Consider the following 12,373-nt stretch of genomic DNA (forward strand, 5'->3'; position numbering starts at 1 on the left):
TGAAACAGCTCTATGATCTTCAAGAAAATGACTCATTCTCTCTGGGTTTCTCATTTCCATCATTGGTAGAAGCACCTGACAATGATAACTGAAGTCTCTTTCAATTCTAAAATATTATGTCTATGACATAGAAGTGTTTACCACTAAGCATAACTACTTATCAAATGAGGTCATGAACAGGAGAGGGAAAGAATAAATGAATGAACAAATGCTTTAATAAATGGAAACTCAGCTTGCCTGGAAAATCCCATGAATGGAGGAGCCTCGTAGGCTATGGTCCATGGGGTCGCAAAGAGTCCGACACGACTGAGTGACTTCACATCATGTCACGTCTAGTAGCTTAAGAGGAATATTTCTCCCCATATGTGTGTGCTAAGTGGCTTCAGTCCAACTCTTTGCGACCTTATGGGCTGTAGCCTGCCAGGCTCCTCTGTCCACAGTGTTGTGCTGACCAAAATCTTGGCTTTCTCTGCCCACCAAACCAAATTTTTAAAAAATATGGAGACAGCGTTCGGAGGAAATAGAAAGGTGGCTTTCATTCTCAGCCAGCAGAGAGGGAAACAGCAGGCTTATGCCTCAAGAACTGTGCACCACCTCCCCCGTGAGAAGTCCAGGGGCTTATATGACATGAGGGCTCACAGTCAGCAGTCAGGAGTCAGTGATGAGACACAAAGGTGTTAGGATTTTGGTTTCTTCCTCCTGCCTTGTTTCAAAGACAGTCATAGGCTGGCGTCAGTAACCTGTAACCCAGTAATTGAGTCTGGCAGTTCAGTGGCTCTGCAGCCTTCTCTCTGATATGTAACTAACTACAAGGGGAAGGGTGTTTAGAGGGTAAACACCAGATACAGGATGTATTTAGCATAGAGTCAAAGGAAAAAAATGTGCGTTGTACCTCCTGCAGAGTTAGGGGGCACAAAAGCAAACTTAGCTACAGACATTCAGAGTTATGAGCAGTTAAAGCAAAAAAAAACCAGGAATGTTCAGGCCTGCTCACTGTTCTCTTTATCTTCTTTGTTCTCAGGAAAGGGTAGGGGAGAATTCCTCTTTTTTTTCCTTTTCACTACAACACTTCTTCTGAACTGGCTGAGATACCTCTAAAAGGAAATGCACGGGGTGGTGAATATACAAAACGTTTGAGGGGCACGAAAAGAGATGTAGTAATTATGAGTACAATGGACTCAATGGCTGCTGCTGGAGCTACAGATGCATTAGAGAAAGACAATGAAAGGCTGAGATGATTAATCAGTGTTACAGGGTAAGGAGCAAAAGTCAAAGGGCCTCCTTGGCAGTAAGTAGACTCACCTCCTGCAGCCAGAGGCAGAATTTGAGCATCAAGCCCAGGACTTAATTACAAGGTAGCAAAGCCCCAGAGAAGTTTGGAATCCCCACTGCTGTAAGGCTGCTGTGTCTGGAGTAGAGCTCTGATTGGGAGAAAATGGGACCTTGATTATAAAGTGGGTAGTAACAGGATCAATGCACTAGGAAACCTTGAGCCACGAGATCCTCCAAATCCATACGAGCCTGAAGAAGTAGCCCATTTCTCCTTGTTACAGGTTAGTGCTCCCAGCCCTTGCTGAAGACAGCTCGAATGCATAGTGTAAGGCAAGTGCAGAGAAAAAGAGAGCAAGCTGGGCAGTCAGGCAAGAAAAGGAAATTTATTAGAGGGAAAAGAGAGGGTGACTGGCTCTTAAGGAGAACCAGCATTCTCCCTTTCTGACAGAGTCCTTCTTATACCCCACTAATGAAAAATTCTCTGAAGGGATGGTCACGTAGCCAGAGGTCTGGAATCTGGTGATCTTGCAGCTTTAAGAAGATAAGCACCAGTTAGATAACAGGATGCCATTTGGGCAATTTGGTCAGTCTGACAGATCACTCTGATTTTACTCTTCATTTGCAAGATCAACATAACAAGCCATCTTATCAATGAGACCCCATGTGGGCCCTATCACATAGACCATCATCTTGCAAGACAACATACGCCCACCCTGGGATCTCACTCCACCTCCTCTCTTGGCCACCAGAACAACAACTAGCATCAAGTCACAATATCATCAGCCCAGGGAAGTGCTGGACCTGCTACAAGAGGCCTAAGTGCCACAGGAGATACTAGATCGAGCCAAACCACACCAACAGGATCCAGGAAGGAATGTATAGGGCTGCTTCGGCTGCTGCTAAGTCGCTTCAGTCGTGTCCGACTCTGTGCGACCCCATAGATGGCAGCCCACTAGGCTCTGCCGTCCCTGGGATTCTCCAGGCAAGAACACTGGAGTGGGTTGCCATTTCCTTCTCCAATGCATGAAAGGGAAAAGTGAAAGTGAAGTCGTTCAGTCATGTCCAACTATTTGCGACCCCGTGGACTGCAGCCTACCAGGCTCCTCCATCCATGGGATTTTCCAGGCAAGAGTACTGGAGTGGGGTGCTTCTCCGATGTACAGGAATAGATACTGGATATTCTGTCCAAAGAAAAAAAAGAGTATTAAGTTAAAAAATAATAATAAAGTCAAATTGAAGAAGGAATTCATAGAGCCTGAACTCCATCTCAGGCCTGTTCATGCTGATCATGCTCGGCCACCTCTCCAATGGACTCTGAACTCTGTGTTTAGTGCCTATGGAAACGACAACAGAAGGATAAGATCCCCCTCCAGACAGGGGAATCTTGAAGATCGTATCCAGGTTACTCCTTGCCTAAGAGAACACATACACTAATCACCCCTTCCTCCAGACAGGCCATAAGTTTTTCTGTACCTGTCGGAGTGTAACCTCGTGCTTATTGATTATTGGCTAATTGTTTAACTGTCTGAGCACATGGCACATGAGTGATGGGGTTATTGGGATTGTATTTACCCTTCCTTAGTTTATGTAAGTCTCAAGGAATTTGAGGTGGTGGGTTCGGACACGTACACATGGGGTATAAAAGATTTTCACAAATGCTGGTCAGGGTCCTTGGTTAATAGGAGACTCTGCCTTGGGCCCGCCCGTGTAATAAACTGCACTCCACTATCTGCATTGTCTTTCTGAGTGAGTTTGTTTCCCAGAACGCGTGGCTACAACAAAATAAGGAAGAATTTATAGGCCCAATAGTTACCTCTGCTTGCCACACAACAGGTCAACAGAGAGGACTGCAGACTAAAGTTTCAAAGTAACCATCTTATAAAGGTCTGGATGCCAGAATCTTTTATAGGACACAGATTGGGGGAGATGAGAAAATAAAACAAAAAGATTGTTAATCTTGCAAATTTCTCCTAAAATAGTCAGCCTGGGAGGGTGGGAGGATGTGCTAATTTCTTCCTTCCTGTAGCCACCCACAGGTGAACAGGGTCAGGATATTTCCCTGAACAAAGGCACTTGGTTTAGCATTCAGGCAGAGGGACAGGGTTCTTAGAGGAAGGCCATCATGGTATAAACAGTATCCTTTAAGTGAACAAAAGCAACAGGAAGCAAAGGTTAAAGTAAACAGCTCCAATACTTAGATTTTGTTCTTCCCTATAACACATGATGGAGTAGAAAAGAGACCAAGCTTGGCCTCAGACAGGTTGGTTCAGAGTGTGTATCCAAGCCAATATGGAGCCCAGCTGACTTACAGCCCCATGTAAACGTGACCCTGAAAGAGTGAGGAGAAGCCCTTCAATGGTCAGAGCTGCAAATGATAGTCATCTACTGTGTGTGTAAACAGCCCAGGCAGTCATATGGGCAGTGGCAAAAGACTTGCCTAATTGACCAGGGGCCTGGGAAGGAAAAGATCAAAAGATTGGGGGAAAGGAGGTCAGGAAGGGGCAGGAATTCACACTGAATGAAATCAACACACATTCCAGGTGCACGTTCGCCATCACAGCTCTCAGGTCGTGGCCAACACCACCATCCAAGGGCTTTCAGTCTTAGATTCACCAAAATGGACTCTATGGTACATCATTTTGGTCCAAGGAACAGAGGGGGCTTTGCTGGTAGTCCAGCAGTTAAGAATCTGCTGACCAATGCAGGAGACACAAGTTCAATCCCTGCCCCAGGAAGATCCCACATGCCACGGGGCTAGTAAGTCCTTGTGCCACAACTACAGAGCCCATGCTCTAGAGTCCAAGAGCCAGAACAACTGATGCCTTGCTCTGAAACTACTGAAGCCTGCCTGCATGCCTGGAGTCCCTGCTCCACAACTGGAAAAGCCACTGCAATGACAAGCCCGAAAGGAACGTAGCTCCCTCTCTCCACAACGAGAGAGAGCCTGAGTACAGCAATGAAGACCCAGGACGACCATTGATAAAAATAAATAAATAAAGCAACAGAGGTGCAGGAATGGGCAGATGGCTGTTGGACCCACTAGGTGTAGCTCACATCACGCAGTCCAGAAATGCCAGCCTCATAGAGCAATGGGAAGGCATGGTTTCAAGATATTATCCTGCAGTGCTATCCTTCAAGATGTGATATGTACCCTACATCACTGAGCATTTTATGGTGCTCTGTACCCAGCAAATAGAATACATGGGTTCAGGAACCAAAGGATGGAAGTGGGAATAGTCCACTGACACTCATTCTCAGCAATACACTTGCTGGGAACTTAGAGAAGTCATGGAGGAACAAGGGTGCACTTTAGTGGATCCAGAAGCCATCTTCAGGACCAAGGGACTCACTCCCCAGCTTCCAGAGAGCTGACTGCTGATGGGTCCTAACGACATCACTCTCTGGGACCTGTCTTCAGCCTAAGGGAGTTGCCGAGCCCAGGTTATACCCTCTCCAAAGGAGAGGAGGACTGTTGATGCCTGGTGTCCCAAAGCCTGGTTCCCTTGCCTCAGAAAAGCCTTCTGAGCTCCAAAGCTCGCTACAGATCCATTGAGGGCTCCTTTGCAACTCTGTCCACACTGAACTTTTCTCTCTGCCCAGGCCTGCCTTCCCCCTCCTTATGTGTGTAAGAATAACATGTATTCTCCAATAAGCCTCCTACATATAAATCTCCACTTGAGATCCTGTTTCCGGAGAACACAACCTAGGACACGTGGTGAAGAGGCGGAAGAGACAGACAGGAAAGAGAAGAAGGCCAAGGAAGGGAGCATTAATGAGAGAGTGACGGGGTGGGCAGCTGGACCCAGACCTTTCTGGGTGTCCTCTGAAAGCCTCCATCGACTATACCTCAGAAGAGCCCGAATCAGGGATTAAAAAAAAAAACAAAACAGGACGTTGATCCACCAATTCCCTTCCCTCTTTGTTTGATGATTGCCCCTGGGAATTAAGTCTCTGGTATTTCTGACCTGCCTCCGCACCCCCAACAAGTGGTCCCAGCATCCTTCTTCGGCCGGGGAACACCCCCAGTCAAAGAAACAAAGATGCTGGGGTTAAGGTGCCCTGGCCATGGATGGAAGATGAAAGCTGTCTGCTAAAGCTTCTGCTGGTCACCTGAGTGGGCAACAGTGTATGAGTGGGGCAGAGACATCATCTGCTAACAGGTGGTGATAGTACACTTCAGGGTTATCATGAGGATTAAATACGATTTCACATGTCTACAGTTTTAGTATGGGGCCTGGAAGAAAGCAAAGATTCAACAAATGGTCATCTCCAACCTCTATACAGTTGACCCTTGAACAACATGGGTTGAACTGCACCAGTCCACTTACACACGGATTTTTTTTTTAATATATAAATATATACTGTACTACATGATCCATGGTTGGTTGAATTCACAAATATGGAACACACGGATAGGGGAAGGCCAACTAAGGGACTTGAGCATTGTCATATTTTGGTATCTACTGGTTGGTCCTGGAATATATACAGGCTTCCCTGGTAGCTCAGCTGGTAAAGAATCCAACTGCAACGCAGGAGACCCTGGTTCAATTCCTGGGTCGGGAAGATCCGCTGGAGAAGGCACAGGCTACCAACTCCAGTATTCATGGGCTTCCCTGGTGGCTCAGATGGTAAAGAATCTGCCTGCAGTGAGGAAGACCTGGGTTGATCCCTGGGTTGTTAAGATTCCCTGGAGGAGGGCGTGGCAACCCACACAGTATTCTTGCCTGGGGAATCCCGTGGACAGAGGTGCCTAGTGGGCTACAGTCCATGGTGTCACAAAGAGTAGGACATGACTGAATGACTAAGCACAGACACACATATATATAAATTTAAAAAGCCAGCAAGGGGGCCAGGGATGAATATATACATTAATATATAATATTAATATTATATAATTATATATTAATATAATATTAATATACATATTCATCCCTGCCCCCTTGCTGGCTTTTTTTTCTTCATGTAGGTAAATATGAAGGAAGGGGTTTTTAAATGAAATAGCAATAGGGTATCAGAGCCCCTAAAAAGTAAACTTTACCAGCATATGCACACAAAATGTTATCGATGCACCCTCCTCACAAATATTAAAGAGGCAGTTAACGGTACCTGCCAGGCGGCCTTTCTTCTAACTGACCTAACATAAACAGCACTTGCCCTTGCCACTGAGCAATCAGCTCTTTGCAAGCCTGTATCATAGCAACATCCAGCTGAACTTTCAAGAGTACTGAAGCATCCTTTTGGTGGCTACAGTTGTCCTAGCAGCAAGATGGAACCGAAGGAATATCCCCACTGAGTGATCAGTGTACTGGAACTCAGGGGCCTGAATGTCCCACACACTTGACAGATGACCTTGACCAACCTCTTGATTCCTCTGAACCTTGATTCTCTCGCTTGTAAACCAAGCCCTCGGACTCTATTCATTTGTTTATTCATTTAACAAATATTTGCTGAGCACCTGGTAGGTGCCAGACTCAAAGCCACTGAAGGAGGGGAAGGAGGGTAGCCAATCTCCAGGGTTTTCCCCCAAATTTCACTGGGACTTGGAGTGGCACATGTGCAGAAATCCAGGAATATGTCCCCAAACCAGCATTTCCCACATGCCATTCAAGTGCCATCTCATAGCCAAACCCTCCATCATGTTGCTAATGACTCTCTTTCACATCATCTTCTTGGTGAAAAAAAAAAAAACCACAGTTGTTTGGAGTCCTCCCCTTGCCCACCCAAAAGAGGTCACGGAGGAAGAGAGCTGGAAGGAACGTGCGTTTGCCCAGGATGGCTGAGTCAGCCGGACTCCTCCCTGCTCCCAGTCCTGCGCTCCTCGCCCCGCCCCCCTTCTCCAGGGAGCCACGCCCCCTCCGCCTCCCCTCAGCTTCAACGCTGATCTGCATTTTGCACACTTTGTCGGACTGAACTTTGGGATCTCACTAGTCCCCTCAGCAAAATATCAGGTGGAAGTGGACCAGACTTGAATGCAAAGGACAATTATATAATTTGCCTAAGTCCCAGAAATGCCAAGCCTCTGCTTGTTTCGTCTTCCCTTTTGTCCCTTTCCCTAACAGGCCTAGGAAAGTAATTCCACACAGCCTAGCAACTAAACCCACACAGAACCTTTCGGCAACTAAGGGTGCTTTCTTCACACGCTGGGAGACACTGCAAACGTGGCTCCAGGACGACATTCCTTTTGCTTCTCATTACAGTGTTAATGGGAGTGAGGCTGTCAGATACATATTAATGACTATAGATATAACTGTAGACACGATACACACTTATGTCACTACATATACACATTATTATATCATGCATACAAATTTTATATTATACAAATTAATATTTATCTATAATATGTTTACTTATATGATTTATATAATTCAATAACATGTTATATGATCATTAATAAGCAATAATAAGAGCATTATTGATTAAATAGTAATAATAATTGGGCTTCCCTGGTGGCTCAGACAGTAAAAAATATCTGCCTGCAATGCAGGAGACCCAGGTTCAATCCCCAGGTCAGGAAGATCTCCTGGAGAAGGGAATGGCAACCCACTCCAATATTCTTGCCTGGAGAATTCCATGGACAGAGGAATGTGGCGAGCTACAATCCATGGGGTCACAAAGAGTCGGACACAACTGAGCAACTAACACTTTCATTAATAGTAATTAAATAAAAGATAATTGAATAATAAATAGCAATCATATGTGATAAATAAATAACTGACTGTGTGCATGCATGCATGCTAAGTCGCTTCAGTCATGTCCGACTCTGTGCAACCCTATGGACTGAAACCTGCCTGGGTCCTCTGTCCATGGGATTCTCCAGGCAAGAATACTGGAGTGGGTTGCCATGACTTCCTCCAGGGGGATCAAAAATTAACTATATTTTATATGAATTATTAATAAATACTGTGTACATACATGATATGTGTAACTTAAATGGTGTTTGAGTAAACTCCCGGAGATAGTGTAGGACAGGGAAGCCTGGCAAGCTGCAGTCTGTGGAGTCGCAGGACTAAACACGGCTAAGCAACTGAACAACAACAAATTTAAACTGTGACCGTCCCCACCCCGCCAGATGGCCAACGTTTTATTTTGGACACCTGATCTAAACTTATTCACCAGCTTCTTCCTCAAGGGAGCAGGCACTCACCACCGGAAGGGCTCTCGGTCTCCTCCAGTTGCAAGCAGCATCGTTGAGGCTGAGCCACTGGGAGCGAAATGTTCAGTCGGCCGGGCTGTCTGCCCTGCCTGCTGTGGGGCACAGCTTTGCCTCCATGACTAGTGACCAGAGGAGCCGGGGAGTCTTCCCTGGGAGGGAGCAGGGCTGGGCTGGAGCCCGAGAGCCAGCCTGGATGTCTCCTCGGGCCCAACCTTCGAGGCAATAAGCCACCACCGCCTCCTGAAGTCTGGTAATGGCGCTTTGCCTCGGGCTGAAGAGTCTCGGGTTAATAGGTTCCGAACCCAAGCCCCTGCTGAACCAGCCACTATTTATTTCCGGTTCCAACTCCCCCACTGTATTCACTTCCTAGGGCTGCCGTAGCAAACTTCCACAAACTGGGTTGCTTAAAACGACAGAAATTTATCCTCTCACAGTTCTGGAGGCCAGAAATCCAAGATCAAGGTGTCGGCAGGACCTCACTCTTGGCGAAGCTGTAGGCTCAAAGGCAAGATTGCTTCCCTCCCTCTCCCACCTTCAGGCGCCCTCCCCTCACTGGACCTGGACTGGCACACTCCGGTCTGCCTCCGTCTCCACAGGGCCGTCTTCACCCTGCGCTGTGTCTGTCTCCCCCTCCTCTCTCTCCTCAGGATGCCACTCATTGCACACAGGGCTCGCCCTTGGTCCACTGTGATCTAATTACTAGATCCTTAACTTGGTTTTATCTGCAAAGACTATTTCTAAATTTTTTTCCCATTCCCAAATGGAGAGGTTAAGACTTGTACATACCTTTGGGGGCCACGTTTCAACCCAGTATACTTTCCAAGGACTGTCTGGGAATTAGTGAACCCCCCACTCGCCTCCCCCACACTCACAGGCATAGAGAAATCCTCTTATCTAGCGAGAAGCCCCCCTCAGCTGTTTCCCACCAACCAGGAGGTACCTTGATGAAGCTGGATTTTTCTGTAAGGTTTGTGGTCGTGCAGGGCACGTCCTGGACAAGATAGGTTTTTTTGTTTTTTTTTTTTGACAAGAGAGTTATTTCTGCTGGGAGATGTCTGAAAATTCATCTGGAGTTTCTAGCAAACATTCCAACTGCCTGATTCTCTCTGTCCTTCCCCAGCCACCTTTCTTCCCTACATTCAGGCCATCTAACCACCCCCCACCCCCTCGGAGGAATGTAATGAAAAGTGAAATGAACTAATAGAGAAGAGCTGAATCTGAACTCCAGGTCTGACATTTACTCCAGGTCTACATGGCCTTAGGCAAACAATTGCTTCCATTCTAAACTCTTCCACGCCACACCCCAACCAAGAGAGAGAACCGCCCCCTTCCCGACCTCCAACCCCCTTCCCACCAGAGGAAAAATTTACTGCTACTCAGTATTCACCCTGATGCAGCTCCCAGGTGCCAGACACCTCCAGCTAAGGGAAAGATGAGTCATGCCCAAGTCCTGCCCACAATTCAAAAGCCACCTAGTCATGTCCCTCTGCCTGCTTCTCATCCTAACTCCCCGAACCAAGGACCAAGCACCTGCCCCCTGGCCGCAGATAAACACTGGGCCATATTTTTAGCTGATTACCCACCCTCTCCTACCAGATGTTCAGGATTGTTCCATCATCTCAGTATCATCGCACACCTGTCAGAGTGGCTATCATTAAAGAGACCACAAATAACAAGGATCAGAAAGGATGTGAAGAAAAGGGAAGTTCTCTTACACTGTTGGTGAGAATGTAACTGGTACAGCCACTGTGGAAAGTAGTATGGAGGGTTCTCAAAAAGCTAAAACTAGAACTACCATATGGCCTGGCAATTCCACTCCTGGGTGTGTATCTGAAAAAAAAAAAATACTACAGTAATTAAAAGATACAAGCACCCCAGTGTTCATAGCAGCATTATTTACAATTGCCACCTAGATGCCTCCCAACAAATGTGATACAGTTGTTAGGGGAAGCACACTGATTGAAACCGCCCACCCTGGCCAGGCACCATAATAACCATTTGCATGAGTTGTTTTATGGCAGGAGATCCTGATAAGGAATACGGAACTAATAGGCCACCCCCAGCCGGAAGAGTTCGGGGAAGATGGAGAGGAGACACTACCTGTCCGTCCACTTCCCAGAATCCCTCTTGCTAGCATCCATCTTGGCTGAGCGATGCGTGCGCCACCAGGAAAGACTGAATTAGAATGATTGGCCAAAGACCACCCGGAAACTAATCCCATCACCATAAAACCCAAGACTGCGAGCCACTCGGCAGAGCAGTTCTCCTGGGTTCCTTTACCTACTGCTCTCCACCCTGGTGCCCTTTCCCAATAAAATCTCTTGCTTTGTCAGCATGTGTCTCCTCGGACAATTCATTTCCGAGTGTTAGACAAGAGCCCAGTTTCGGGCCCTGGAAGGGGTCCCCCTTCCTGCAACACATATACCACACTTTCTTTAGATATTCTTTATATATATATAATATATTTAATATTAGATATGTATTTTTATATATGTATCTCCTCCATATATATATATCTTTTATATGCATGTGTGCTAAGTCACTTCAGTCCTGTCCAACTCTTTGCAACCCTGTGGACTGTAGCTCACCAGGTTCCTCTGTTCATGGGATTCTCCAGGCAAGAATACTGGAGTAGGTTGCCATACCTTCCTCCAGGGGATCTTCCCAACCCAGGGAACGAATTCATGTCTCCTACTTTTGCAGGAGGTTCTTTACCTCTGAGCCATAGATAGACAGATAGATCAGTTCAGTTCAGTTGCTCAGTCGTGTCTGACTCTTTACGACCCCATGAATCGCAGCACGCCAGGCCTTCCTGTCCATCACCAAACTCCTGGAGTTTGCTCAAACTCATGTCCATCGAGTCGGTGATGCCATCCAGCCATCTCATCCTCTGTTGTCCCCTTCTCCTCCTTCCCCCAATCCCTCCCAGCTTCAGGGTCTTTTCCAATGAGTCAACTCTTCGCATGAGGTGGCCAAAGTATTGGAGTTTCAGCTTCAACATTAGTCCTTCCAATGAACACCCGGGACTAATCTCCTTTAGGATGGACTGGTTGGATCTCCTTGCAGTCCAAGGGACTCTCAAGAGTCTTCCCCAACACCACAGTTCAAAAGCATCAATTTTTTGGCCCTCAGCTTTCTTCACAGTCCAACTCTCACATCCATATATGACCACTGGAAAAACCATAGCCTTGACTAGACGGACCTTTGTTGGAAATGTAATGTCTGCTTTTTAATATGCTATCTAGGTTTGTCATAACTTTCCTTCCAAGGAGTAAGCATCTTTTAATTTCATGGCTGCAGTCACCATCTGCAGTGATTTTGGAGCCCAAAAAAATAAAGTCTGACACTGTTTCCACTATTTCCCCATCTATTTCCCATGAAGTGATGGAACCAGATGCCATGATCTTGGTTTTCTGAATTTTGAGCTTTAAGCCAACATTTTCACTCTCCTCTTTCACTTTCATCAAGAGGCTGTTTAGTTCCTCTTCACTTTCTGCCATAAGGGTGGTGTCATCTGCATATCTGAGGTTATTGATATTTCTCCCGGCAATCTTGATTCCAGCTTGTGCTTCTTCCAGCCCAGCATTTCTCATGATGTACTCTGCATATAAATTAAATAAGCAGGGTGACAATATACAGCCTTGACGTACTCCTTTTCCTATTTGGAACCAGTCTGTTGTTCCATGTCCAGTTCTAACTGTTGCTTCCTGACCTGCATATAGGTTTCTCAAGAGGCAGGTCAGGTGGTCTTGTATTCCCATCTCTTTCAGAATTTTCCACAGTTTATTGTGATCCACACAGTCAAAGGCTTTGGCATAGTCAATAAAGCAGAAATAGATGTTTTTCTGGAACTCTCTTGCTTTTTCGATGATCCAGCAGATGTTGGCAACTTGATCTCTGGTTCCTCTGCCTTTTCTAAAACCAGCTTGAACATCTGGAAGTTCA

The sequence above is a fragment of the Cervus canadensis genome, chromosome 12, assembly GCF_019320065.1.
Source record: "Cervus canadensis isolate Bull #8, Minnesota chromosome 12, ASM1932006v1, whole genome shotgun sequence".
Lineage (NCBI taxonomy): Eukaryota > Metazoa > Chordata > Mammalia > Artiodactyla > Cervidae > Cervus > Cervus canadensis.